The sequence below is a fragment of the Lithobates pipiens genome, unplaced genomic scaffold (genome assembly GCF_037356315.1).
Source record: "Lithobates pipiens isolate NorthernLeopardFrog02 unplaced genomic scaffold, aLitPip1_a1.2 Scaffold_19, whole genome shotgun sequence".
NCBI classification, from domain to species: domain Eukaryota; kingdom Metazoa; phylum Chordata; class Amphibia; order Anura; family Ranidae; genus Lithobates; species Lithobates pipiens.
In genome coordinates this window covers 560,420,691-560,434,346 of record NW_027507764.1, presented here as the reverse complement: position 1 = coordinate 560,434,346, position 13,656 = coordinate 560,420,691, and the positions used below count along the sequence as shown (strand labels likewise).

Here is a 13,656-nt window from a genome sequence, read left to right as displayed (position 1 = left end):
CTGTGTGAGAGCCCCTCGCTGCCCCATTATTTTCTATGAGAAGGGGCACTTTAGGAGCAGTAAATACACCCCTCCAAAGATGCGGCTTGCAGGACTTTTTTTGACTGTCCCGCAAGCGCACCGCTCCTGTGTGAGAGCCCCTCGCTGCCCCATTATTTTCTATGAGAAGGTGCACTTTAGGAGCGGTAAATACACCCCTCCAAAGATGCGGCTTGCAGGACTTTTTTTGACTGTCCCGCAAGCGCACCGCTCCTGTGTGAGAGCCCCTCGCTGCCCCATTATTTTCTATGAGAAGGGGCACTTTAGGAGCGGTAAATACACCCCTCCAAAGATGCGGCTTGCAGGACTTTTTTTGACTGTCCCGCAAGCGCACCGCACCGCACCGGTGTGAGAGCCCCTCGGGGGGTTTCACGTTGGAGACACAGCAGCGGCTCTTTCAGGGTGCTTTGCAGCACTGCCCCATTAATTTCTATGAGAAGGGGCGCTTTAGGAGCGGTAAATACACCCCTCCAAAGATGCGGCTTGCGAGACTTTTTTTGACCGTCCCACAAGCGCACTGCTCCAGTGTGAAAAGCCCCTCGGGGAGACAAATTTTCTGTATACTTTTTTTTTTTTTTTTTATTATTATTTGTTGCAATCTTTTATTGTTTACATTCTTATTTTTGTTTTTGTTTTTTTATGTTTTTTTTTTTGTTTTTTTACAATTTTACTTTTTTATTATTTTTTTTTTCCAGTGGAGGGCAGTGGATGGTGTAAGTAGTTATTTAATTTTTTTTATCATTTATTTAAAAAAAAATGTTTTTTTTCAAAATGCATTTGGGGCCGGGTTTTTGGCAGCGGACAGCATCAGTAGGGCAATGGCAGTGGCCAAATGGTCAGTCCAACCCTGCTGGGCCTATATTAAAAGGTAGGGGCTTGGAGCTGCAGCTCCAATAGCCCCTACGTTAATCTGGCCCTGGCTGTAGCGCCTGCAAAGTGCCCCAGTGTGAAAGGGGGTCTTATCGTTTCAAAATTAAAAAAGGAATATCTGATCTGTTTGCAAATAAATGAAGACATGCTATGGGGATTGATATCTGAGTTCACCTTCCACACCGTGAACTGGCCCTTAAAGTTAAAAAAAAAAGAGGGGGGGAGGGGGGGAAGCACTGGACTGCATCAAAAACAAACCAAAAACGCATCAAAAACGCACTGGAACGCATCAAAAACATGCATGCAGAAAAGCACCTCGAAAGCATCCGCACTGCATTTCTATGGTGTGAACTGGCAGAAAAAAAAGCGCACGGAACTGAACGGAACTGTGTCTGGTGTGAACTGGCCCTAAATAATAACAAGTGTGTTGCAGTGCGTTTTTGGTGCATTTAGGTGCGTTTTTGATGCGTTTTAGGGCCAGTTCACACCAGACGCAGTTCCGTGTGCTTTTTTTCTGCACAAAAGTGCATGCACAGTGTTTTCCATGTATTCCAATGGCTCTAGTTCACACCATGCAGTCAGTTTCTGACTGGAACTGACTGTATTGGTGCAGAAAAAAACTGAACTGCATGGAACTGCATCTGGTGTGAACTGGCCCTTAGGTGCGTTCCGGTGCATTTTTGGTGAGTTTTACAGCGTTCCAGTACAGTCCAGTGCAGAAAAAAATGCAGCATGTTCTACTTTTTTTTTTCTGGAACTGACCGCACTGGTGTGAACTATGCCATTGAAAACCATATAACCTACTTTCCAATGCTTTTTTGATGCAGAAAAAAACCACACTGGACTGCATGTGGTGTGAACTGGCCCTTACACTTGAAAGCAAGAAAAATTCAAAATTATTAATAAAAAAATAAATAAATAAATGGGCCCTTTAAGGCTGGCAGGAAGACAGTCCTCCAAGGGCATAGAGTTGAGTGGGGGCCATCTTGCCCTCACTTGACTTCCTGCCCATCACTACACCAAAACAGATTGTTTCTGCCGCTGCTGATCTCTCTGGTAAGTGAGGAAAATTCCGGTTCCTATGGTGAATACGCCACTGGGACCACTTTTATGTGAAACAGGATCGGCCACTGTTTAAAAATATACCAGGGTGATGGTGGGTGGCTGCTGCCATAACGGTATATAATGTCAAAGTAGAAATATATATACATGGTGGCCGCCTTGGATTTCACCTTTATCATGAAAAAAAAAAAAGACACGATCACACAGAAAAAGCAATGCAAAGTATTTTACAACTTTGCTTAGTTATAAGACAGATCTACATGTTCTCTACAGAATTTGTGCATTTAAACAAGATGATATACATCGATTTTAGCCGGGTAATAGAAGATGGGAAACTGTAGTAAAGGTATCCACAGTATTCAGACAAGAATGTAGAAGATTACATTGGCTGCGCTTGCTAATGGTAAGCGCATAAGATTGCGCAAGTGCGCAATAGCGCTTTCTATGTGAATATGGTTTGGCGCATGTGAGTGCACCATCATTATTGATAAATGTCTTGAGTCCTGTTTTTTGTGCAATTGCTCCAATTTCTCCACTGCACCACAGGCGCCGGTCTTTAGTAAATCCCCCCCTTAGACTTGTTGGGATTCTGATCTCCATTGCGGACCTGACTCCTCTGTAGTTCTCCTCTGTCTGCTGACCTACTCTTGTATTTATCCCGGCTTGTCATCCAACTACGATTTCTGCCTGCCACTCTGGTACCTTGCTGCCCACAAATTGGTGACCCGGCCTGTCCCTAACTCTGTCTTAAATATCGGTACCATCTTGGGGAGCTGTTGCTGACCCCGGCCGGTTCCTGCACCCTTCTGGTCAGTGACCCTAAAGCCAGTGCTTAAGAGTTTTAATGACATCATTGGCATCACCATCTACCGGCAAACTAGGCACACCTTCCTCTCTGCATTCTCTGTCCCACTACCCAGGGGTGCTTGGACTGGAGCAGTAAGTGAGACCACCCTTGTCATCTTGGACACCCCATCAAGATACATGACACGTGCATTATTATAAATGGCACCCCAATGCACCTTTGCTACATTGCACCCCAGAACACCACAAGCTCTCAGCAGTCTTTTGGCACGTGACTCCCGGGAGGTTCTTCTTCAACTTATCTAGCATTGGGTAGTCTTCAGCAGAGACCAGAACATTCTCTTTAAGAAATAAATTAAAAAAATAATAATAACTATGAGCAATTCTATAACATAAACCATTGGGGAATCCACAGCCAACAATTTCATTTGAAGACCAGAGTGAGGATAATGGTGCAATATGTTTTCCAAAGGGAACCTTCAGAGAAGCATGTTTGCTTCCCAAAAAAGATCCAGAAGATGGTCCCTGCAGTAGAAGTATGATCTTCTCACCTCTCCGGTGGTAGTGAGTCTGAACTCTGTTATGTTTTAGACATACATTCTCTGGGAAAGTCTTCAGCATTCAAAACTTTCAGTATTTTTGAATGTCTATGCTCCCCACCATGTGCTGTTGTTCTTCCACTGAAGGACACAGTAGTTATGTTCTGTAGGCAGGGCCGTCTTTAATATTGATTGGACCCTGGGCAAACATTTTCTTGAACCCGTCCGCAATTTCACTCTCCACCTCAACATCCCAAAAAAAGGAACCGGTCCACATTTACTGATTGGTCCAGGCTCACTGGTTGGCTGCTAGAGATTACTGCATATCCTTTCCACTCACTGATTGGTTGCCAGAGGTTACTGCACATCCTTACTACTCACTGATTGGTTGCTAGAGGTTGCTGCACATCCTTACCACTCACTGATTGGTTGCTAGAGGTTACTGCACATTATTAATTCTCACTGAATGTTTGCTATGGCTTACTGTTTACTTACTGATCGGTTGCTATTTGAACCAGGCACCGCTCTCATTGGCCCTTTGCGCTGTCCCTGTACTATCGGGCTGCTGTTGATTTAGCAGGATGCTGTAGACTCCCAGGGTGGATACTGCATGTGTTGTGTGTCCTCACATTGCAGAGTGCGCTCGCTGGAAAGTAAAAGTTGGGAAAACTATTTGCGGTCAGCGGGGGCTCAAGGGGCAGCTGCTTTGGGTCCCTCAGCAATGACTGGTGCCCGGGGCAGCAGCCCCTTTTGCTTCACGTTAAGGACTACCCTGACTGTAGGGGTCGATGGGAGGAACCATTGAATGCAGAGGGAGGCTGGGTATCTTATATATTAGAATGTATGCCAAATGTAAATAATTTGCCAGATGCTGTATTGCTTGAGCCTACCTTAGTTCACAATTGCCACCTACTGGAGAGGTACGTCTTTCAACTCGGGGACCATTCTTTGGATTGCCTTTGGAAAGACACAGCAATGCTGGAATCCAGGAATCAGACCTAATCTAGGTTGGCATATTCCAGCACAGTTTAGAACTCTCTCTCCTCCAAAGTCAGGCAATGGCTTTTTTGACAGCCTTCCGTTAAGTCTTGCACAATTGTACATGCTCCTTTCTTGTTCTCAAATGTCTTATTCTAATTTCACCGCATTCTGTGAGCTTCTCACAGCGTGCATTGGAAGCTGCAGCAAGTCAGATAGAGCCCACCTAATTTCCTGGCTAGATGACATCCAGCATTATCTAGCACTTTTTTCCCCAGCCTGACTGTCCGTGGCCTGTCACTTTTATTAATTGGACTTCAGTTCTTGCAATTGTGGAGTCTCAGCATCACATGTGGATGGTACCTAGCATGGTCTGCATACAAATACAGCCTGCCTAGGTAAACCCACTTTTCCAAACTGACATCCACCCATCAAGGCATTTTGATATTTGCATAACTCCTCCCAAGAGTCATCCCACTGCTTGCATGAGGGCTGAGCGCTCTTGAGCGGAGTACTGCCCCTGGTCCACCCTTTTCATTCATTGAATTTCTATAATGGAGTTTCAGCATCTCATGTGGGTGTTACCTAGGGTGGTTTATATGCAAATACAGCCTGCCTAGGAAAGCCCACTCCTCCAGACTGACACCCACCCATCAAGATATTTTTACATTAGCATAACTCCTCTTGCATTAGGCCTGAGAGCTCTTGTTTGGAGTACAGAGGCAGGGTGCTGTGATGTTTTTAAGAAGACGTATATATAGCACCCTACTGGCTCCTCCCACTGGCCATGATCTGCATGCATTGCATAGAGAACCCAGGGGCGGACTGACCATTTGGGCACTCTTCGAGGGCCCCATGCAACTAAGGGGCCCCATCAGGGTTGCCAGCCTCAATAAAACCAGGGACAGTATGTCAAAATCTGTTTTTTTTTTTTTTTTAAATCCCAAGATGATAGCTGCCCCGCCTTTCCAGTACCTTTTCAGTGTGTGCATATGTGTATTCTGTGTGTGTATACTGTGTGTGTATATTGTGTGTCTGTGTGTGTATACTGTATGTGTATAATATGTGGCCCCATATTCTATTGCCTGGGATCCCCATGAGTTGTCAGTCCGCCCCTGAGAGAACCACAGAGACGCAGTGATTACATCACTGATTCTACAACAAGGTATGTACTAAAGGCAATATGTAAGCCCACTGAACTTTAGCTTTAAAGGGGTTGTAAAGCTTTGTGTTTTTTTCACCTTAATCCTATGCATTAAGGTGAAAAAACACCTTGCACTCTCCGCCCCCCCCAGCCCCTGTTTTACTTACCTGAGCCCCGAATCCCCATGGGCGCAAACCCGCGTTGCTTTCCCCCAGCTCTTGTGGGCTCTTCATTGGATGATTGATAGCAGCGCAGCCATTGGCTCCCGCTGCTGTCAATCAAATAAATGACGCGGCGAGCCAGGGGGCAGGGCCGAGTGATACACTCGGTGGCTATGGCAGTCGACTGTATCACACGGGAGCACGCCCGCAAGCTAATCCCCTTAGGAGAGCACTTCCCAGATGGGGGTTAGCTCTTGCAGGGAGGAGCCGAGACAGCCTCTGAGGGACCCCAGAAGACGAGGTTCGGGGCCACTCTGTGCAAAACGAACTGCATAGTGGAGGTAAGTATGATATGTTTGTTATTTAAAAAAAATAAAATAAACCTTTACAACCCCTTTAAGTCTTACAACCAAGAAGTTCTCTTAAATAATATTAGCAGTGGCGGCTGCTCCATTAGGGGCCCAGGGGCGCCGCCCCCCTAATCCATGCACCTGGCCCCTAATCCACATGCAGGGTGCTGGGCACATTGATTTCAATGGGTTTTTTTATAAAAAAAATTTGAAACACGTGATTAGAGCCTAAGGCCGCGTACACACGGGCAGATTGTCTGCCCAACTTAGTCCGCTGAACAGTGTTTCAGCGGACAATCCACTCGTGTGTGGGCTTCAGCGGACTTTTTCAGCGGACTGTCTGACGAACAAAGTCTTACGGAATTTCCGTAATTTTGTCCGTCCAAACTTGGTTTCAGCGGACAATCCGCTCGTGAATAGGCTAGTTCGACAAACTAAGTTTGGCGCATGCTCAGAAAGGATTTACACGGCGAAGGTTGCATTGCAGTGTATTGGACGTCGAATTTCTCGTCTCGTCGTACGTGCCGTACACGTCATCGCGCAAGTTTTCGGCGACTTAGTTGGCCAGACAATCCGCCCGTGTGTACGTGGCCTAAGGCTCAAATTGGCTTAAAAAAAGGGGGGGCTAGAGGTGCAGAGCACTGTGTCCTGAGATGTGTGGTAATCTGACCAATCAGGAAGTGGGTCTTAAGATCCCATTGGCCAATAGGAGAAGCGACCATATTGGCCACCAAGGAGGAGACTCAGGGGGAAGCCGCGGAGGAGAAAACGTAGGGGGAAGCCGCTGAGGAGGAGACGCAGGGGGAAGCCGTCAAGGAGGAGGCGCAGAGGGAAGCCTTCAAGGAGGAGACGCAGGGGGAAGCCGTCAAGGAGGAGGCGCAGGGGGAAGCCGTCAAGGAGGAGGCGCAGGGGGAAGCCGTCAAGGAGGAGGCGCAGGGGGAAGCCGTCAAGGAGGAGGCGCAGGGGGAAGCCGTCAAGGAGGAGGCGCAGGGGGAAGCCGTCAAGGAGGAGACGCAGGGGGAAGCCGTCAAGGAGGAGGCGCAGGGGGAAGCCGTCAAAGAGGAGGCGCAGGGGGAAGCCGTCAAGGAGGAGGCGCAGGGGGAAGCCGTCAAGGAGGAGGCGCAGGGGGAAGCCGTCAAGGAGGAGACGCAGGGGGAAGCCGTCAAAGAGGAGACGCAGGGGGAAGCCGTCAAGGAGGAGACGTAGGGGGAAGCCGTCAAGGAGGAGACGCAGGGGGAAGCCGTCAAGGAGGAGACGCAGGGGGAAGCCGTCAAGGAGGAGACGCAGGGGGAAGCCGTCAAGGAGGAGACGCAGGGGGAAGCCGTCAAAGAGGAGACTCAGGGGGAAGCCGCTGAGGAGGAAATGCAGGGGGAAGATGCTGAGGAGGAGACGCAGGGGCAAGCCGTCAAGGAGGAGACGCAGGGGCAAGCCGTCAAGGGGGAGACGCAGGGGGAAGCCATCAAGGAGGAGACGGAGGGGGAAGCCGTCAAGGAGGAGACGGAGGGGGAAGCCGTCAAGGAGGAGACGCAGGGGGAAGCCGTCAAGGAGGAGAAGCAGGGGGAAGCCGTCAAGGAGGAGATGCAGGGGGAAGCCGTCAAGGGGGAGACGCAGGGGGAAGCCGTCAAGGAGGAGACGCAGGGGCAAGCCGTCAAGGGGGAGACGCAGGGGGAAGCCATCAAGGAGGAGACGGAGGGGGAAGCCGTCAAGGAGGAGACGGAGGGGGAAGCCGTCAAGGAGGAGACGCAGGGGGAAGCCGTCAAGGAGGAGACGCAGGGGGAAGCCGTCAAGGAGGAGAAGCAGGGGGAAGCCGTCAAGGAGGAGATGCAGGGGGAAGCCGTCAAGGAGGAGACTCAGGGGGAAGCCGCGGAGGAGAAAACGTAAGGGGAAGCCGCTGAGGAGGAGACGCAGGGGGAAGCTGTCAAGGAGGAGGCGCAGGGGGAAGCCGTCAAGGAGGAGGCGCAGGGGGAAGCCGTCAAGGAGGAGGCGCAGGGGGAAGCCGTCAAGGAGGAGGCGCAGGGGGAAGCCGTCAAGGAGGAGACGCAGGGGGAAGCCGTCAAGGAGGAGGCGCAGGGGGAAGCCGTCAAAGAGGAGGCGCAGGGGGAAGCCGTCAAGGAGGAGGCGCAGGGGGAAGCCGTCAAGGAGGAGGCGCAGGGGGAAGCCGTCAAGGAGGAGACGCAGGGGGAAGCCGTCAAAGAGGAGACGCAGGGGGAAGCCGTCAAGGAGGAGACGCAGGGGGAAGCCGTCAAGGAGGAGACGCAGGGGGAAGCCGTCAAGGAGGAGACGCAGGGGGAAGCCGTCAAAGAGGAGACTCAGGGGGAAGCCGCTGAGGAGGAAATGCAGGGGGAAGATGCTGAGGAGGAGACGCAGGGGCAAGCCGTCAAGGAGGAGACGCAGGGGCAAGCCGTCAAGGGGGAGACGCAGGGGGAAGCCATCAAGGAGGAGACGGAGGGGGAAGCCGTCAAGGAGGAGACGGAGGGGGAAGCCGTCAAGGAGGAGACGCAGGGGGAAGCCGTCAAGGAGGAGAAGCAGGGGGAAGCCGTCAAGGAGGAGATGCAGGGGGAAGCCGTCAAGGGGGAGACGCAGGGGGAAGCCGTCAAGGGGGAGACACAGGGGGAAGCCGTCAAGGGGGAGACACAGGGGGAAGCCGTCAAGGAGGAGACGCAGGGGGAAGCCGTCAAGGAGGAGACGCAGGGGGAAGCCGTCAAGGGGGAGACGCAGGGGCAAGCCGTCAAGGGGGAGACGCAGGGGGAAGCCGTCAAGGAGGAGACGCAGGGGGAAGCCGTCAAGGAGGAGACGCAGGGGGAAGCCGTCAAGGAGGAGATGCAGGGGGAAGCCGTCAAGGAGGAGATGCAGGGGGAAGCCACCGAAGCTGCCTGTGACCTAGATGGGGTAAGTGTGGGGCTGGTGGGCGGATGGCCCGTAGACTGTGCGACCGGGGGGGGGGGGTATTTTGACTAACGGGGGGGAGGTGGTCGGTGGTTTGTTTGCTGCCCACCTCCCCTCAAAAAATGGAGCACCAGCCGCCACTGAATATTAGTAATGACCCCAATGATAAGGGACCCAGGGTGACTGCTCTGAGTTGACTGTCCTGTTTATTGTATTACAATTAGTATCAGAACTCGGTGGGGCTTTTTGCGCCCCGTTCATGAATACATCGTCGTCCCCTCTACATACCTCAAACCTTATTCCTGTATCTGATGGATGTGAGAAGATTGCTAATGGAGTCATATCGGGGCTGTTAAGATTGATTTGTTGGTCTGTCTATTTATATCAGAATTATATATAGACGAAGCTTAAATGGCTCTCAATCTATAGCATCTGCTCCTCTTGGCAGCAGACACTAGAGCATATTTATAGCGCTTTATATTAAGCGTGTGAAGACATATGCAAATGGTGGAGGGACAGTTCAGGGCACGTCCTCAGATGCATTATTCAAGGGATTTCAGGATCTGGAGCTGTATCATTTCTTCATGAACAAGACAATATAAAGCAAAGGCGAATCTAAACCCAGGAACAAGAACGGAATATATTGCAGCTTAGCGGTCAATAGATGTGGTGGCTGCATTAGCTTTCTTGGTTCACACACCTCCCAACCTTTTGAGATGGGAATGAGGGACACCTATCAGCAAAAGTATGCAGGCATAGGACACGCCCTCCTTAAAGGAGAATTGTACAAAGAAACAAGAGTGGTTATACCCACAAGGGCCTTTTTTACCACTACTATTCCATTATATTGGCTTTTGGAATTTACAAATGCAGCAATTTAGAAATCAGATGAAAGGTTTAGTGCTGGAAAGGACTTTTTGATAGATAAAAAGTGTATTTTATGTACAGCTATATAGATCACAGCAAAATGAGGGACAGATGAGGAGGAATGAGGGACAGAGAGACATTGCTCCAAATCAGGGACAGTTCCTCGAAATCAGGGACAGTTGGGAGCTATGTTGGCTCAGACTGCTCATCCTGCCCGTAACATACTTCCTGCCCTAGGGTGGCAACACTCACTGTACTGTATCTATGGAGGAACAGTCTTGTCACACTAGTTCAGTGGTCTCCAAACTTAAGCCTGAAGGCCAGATGTGACCCTTCACTTGCCTTTATTCAGCCCTTGGAACACGATTCCTCCCACTGACACCAATGATGAGGCACCATTCCTTCTATTGACACCAACAATTAAGCATAATGATGGGGCATTATTGCTTTCACTGACACCAGTGATGGGGCACAATTCCTTTTGCTGACGCACATAAATGGGACACTATTCCTGCCACTGACACCAATGATGGAGCACTAGTCCTCACACTGACATTAACAATGGAGCACTATACCTCTCACTGACACCATTGATGGGGTACTATTCAAAAGCCCACCTGAACTGTAAAAATAACAGTCGGATGGGGATGTTCAAATGCTGCAGTTGCGATGTTGTGCTGTCTGCATTTTTTTACCTCGGGGTAAAGAGTTTGACAAATGGCAACGCTTTTCAAATTCACCCATTGAGTCCAAACGGGCAGCAACTGTGTGCAATGCATTGAACTGCAGTAGAGCGGCATTATAGGGTTAAATTTGGGCAACACAGTGGTGTAATAGGTAGCACTCTCGCCTAGCAGTAAAAAGGGTTGCTGGCAGGGGCGGACTGACCTTTCAGCCACTCGGGCACTGCCCGAGGGCCCCGGGCCACTGGGGGGCCCCATCAGGGTTGCCAGCCTCAGTAAAACCAGTGACAGTATGTCAAAATCTGTGTTTTTTTTTTTTTACATCTGTCTCTGAAATGTCCCTTACTGACATCTTTTTGGTCTAAAAATCCAGAGATTATAGCTGTCCCACCTCTCCAGTACCTTCTCAACCAATAGAAACATATCTGTGTATAATGTGTGTACATGTATGTGTAACCTGTGTGATTGTATACTGTGTGTTTGTGTATACTATGCGGTTTTGCCTGGGGGCCCCATAATCTCCTATTGCCTGGGGGCCCCATAATTTCCTATTGCCTGGGGCCCCATGAGTTGTCAGTCCGCCCCTGGTTGCTGGTTTGAATCCCAACCACGACTCTGCCTGGAGTTTGCATGTTCTCCCTGTGACTGCATGGGTTTCCCCCGGGTACTCCGGTTTCCTCCCACACGCCAAAGACATGCTGGTAGGTTAATTGGCTTCTTTCCAAAATTGGCCCTAGTATATGAATGTATGAATGGGGACCTTGGATTGTGGGCTCTTTGGGGGCAGGGACTGATGTGAGTGTGCATTGTACAGAGATAGGGAAAATTGTAGACACTCACTCAGGTTGAACTGGATGGACTGGTGTCTTTAGTCAACCTTATTAACTATGTAAATCGGGCTGTGAGGAAGCAATAGAATGCCTCCTCACTAACTTTTAAATGCCCTCTTAAAAAGCAATTCGAACGTAGATCGCTCTTCAGAGGGCATCACACTCCACCGCGTGTAAGTTGGGTGTAGCATGGTGCTAACACACACTGTCCCAGTGCAATGGAAGAATTTGTATTGAAGTAATGCAGGAGCAATTCACAAATAATTTATAATCATGAGGTGCCTGACCAACAAAGATGGCGCTACTGGAGGGAGAAATATGCACTCTATTCGCTTCAATGGAAGGCAGGTAAGACATCAGGAGTCTAAACGACCCCTGATGCCCCTTTAACTGGTTCACATCTATTTCTGGAGGGCAGAATGGCTCCCTTGCTCAAAACCCCGTACCCGTACAGGGCTTTCTTTAAAAGCCACCAGAGAGCGCGCTCTCGCCGCCAGAGGAAAAGCCTAGAACAACTTTTTTTCCCCCAAATTTTCTTTTTTCATTTGTTTTGCAAAAAATAAAAACCCAGTGGTGATTCAATTCCACAAAATTGAAATCTCTATCTGTCTCAAAAAAAAAAGATAAAAAATGTCATATGAGTACAGTGTTGCATGACCGTGCAATTGTCATTCAAAGTGTACCGTACAGCGACGAAAGCTGAAAATTGGTCTGGGCAGGAAGGAGGTGAAAGTGACGGTATTGAAGTAGTTAAAGTGGAACTTTAGTCAGAAAATTAAGTCCTGATAGATGACTTCAGGCTGGCCCCTTTTGAATGAATGAAATACTTGTATAGCGCACAATGCGAACTGAATCGCCTCTAGGCGCTTTTGCAGGTATAGCTGTGTAAAACCTTAAAAATAAATGCCTATACTGTTTAAAATCCAGTAATACTCTGTCTCGCCCTGTTCTGCACATGCTCAATTGCTCTGCATTTTTAGGAATTATTAAGCACTGCTGAGTTTGTAGAGGCCGATCTGCTAAAACGCCTTATGCCGCGTACACACGAGCGAAATGTCCGACAGAAAAAGTTAGACGGAATCTTTTCATCGTATGTTCTAATCGTGTGTGTGTGCCTCATCGGATTTTTCTTTACAAAAATTCTGACGGACCTATAAATAGAACATGTTTCAAATATTTCCGACGGAACCAATTCCTATCGGGAAAACCGCTCGTCTGTATGCTGTTGTGACGGACCAAAAATGACGCATGCTCTGAAGCAAGTACGAGACGGAGGCTATTGGCTACTGAACTTCCTTTTTCTAGTCCCATCGTATGTGTTGTACGTCACCGCGTTCTTAACGATCGGGCTTCGGTGTGATCGTGTGTATGCAAGACAGTTTCAGCGGAACTCCTCCAGCACTCCGTCTGAAAAACCTTCGGCGTTTATTCTGATGGGAAAACCGGTCATGTGTACGTGGCATTGTAGCGGAATTAAACCCTTCAATCCTTTACAGCCAAGGAAGCTGCTTCTGTTTGATCTGCAACTGTCATGGTGCTGCACATGTGATCAGTTATGACACCAGCCACTCAATGGTTTGACAGTTTGGTTGAGGACACAAACTATTTTTTGAAACCGGTTAATCTATGGGTTTAGTCTTGCTTTATGATTTACTGCTTGGGCTTTGGGCTTCAGAAAAATGGCCACCTTCAGCAAGAAGAAACAGGAGCAATGCTGGAGGCGATTTACAGCACACACTCATTTTGGTAGCATAAGTATTAATGTGGAATGTATGTTCCTTGCTAAAGAACATTATTTTAAGTCACGTTGTTATGGGTAAAGTTCTACTTTAAGGAAAACTTGCTATGAAAGAACTTTTTATGGAACCTGAATTGTATAAGCCCATACATACTGTTAAAATTGTAATGCTTATTGTATTATTATGTGTGTCTGTTGCAACCAACGCATATCGGGGCCAGATTTGCACACTTGTCTCAACACGCTTCTTCAGGGGATTGATGGAGAAGTAACGGGGTGGAAAATTGTCAACTGAACAGTGATTGCACCCAATCAGATGCAGTCAGACTAAGTTCCGACTTGCGGCAAACATTGCACATGGTTACAGGTCATTTGCAAAGTGGCCCCATTTGCTTGGTGCTACTGGCCACTAAACCCAACAGAGGGGATCATTTTTGTTGTGACATAAGAACACCCCCCATCTGGTGCCTTTGCAGCCTAAAGTGGAACTTCATTCGCTCAATCAACACTGAATATTTTAAATCCTTCTGCTTCTAGCATTAGTAAATAGATAGGAATGTACATTATATTGTTAAAATTGTTGGGACTCCTGCCTTTACACGCACATGAACTTTAATGGCATCCCAGTCTTAGTCCATAGGGTTCAATATTGAGTTGGCCCACCCTTTGCAGCTATAACACATTCAACTCTTCTGGGAAGGCTGT

The 13,656-nt window shown here is 48.7% G+C and overlaps 1 long non-coding RNA gene across 1 annotated transcript in view; it reads left to right on the top strand.

Moving 5' to 3' along the window:
- The first annotated feature begins 1,916 nt into the window (after nt 1–1,916).
- LOC143998393 (uncharacterized) overlaps nt 1,917–13,656 on the top strand; it is a 42,880-nt gene continuing 31,140 nt past the window's right edge. Inside the window, exon 1 of the long non-coding RNA XR_013277903.1 lies at nt 1,917–1,965. This is a non-coding gene — a long non-coding RNA (uncharacterized LOC143998393). The remainder of the gene's footprint in view (nt 1,966–13,656) is intronic.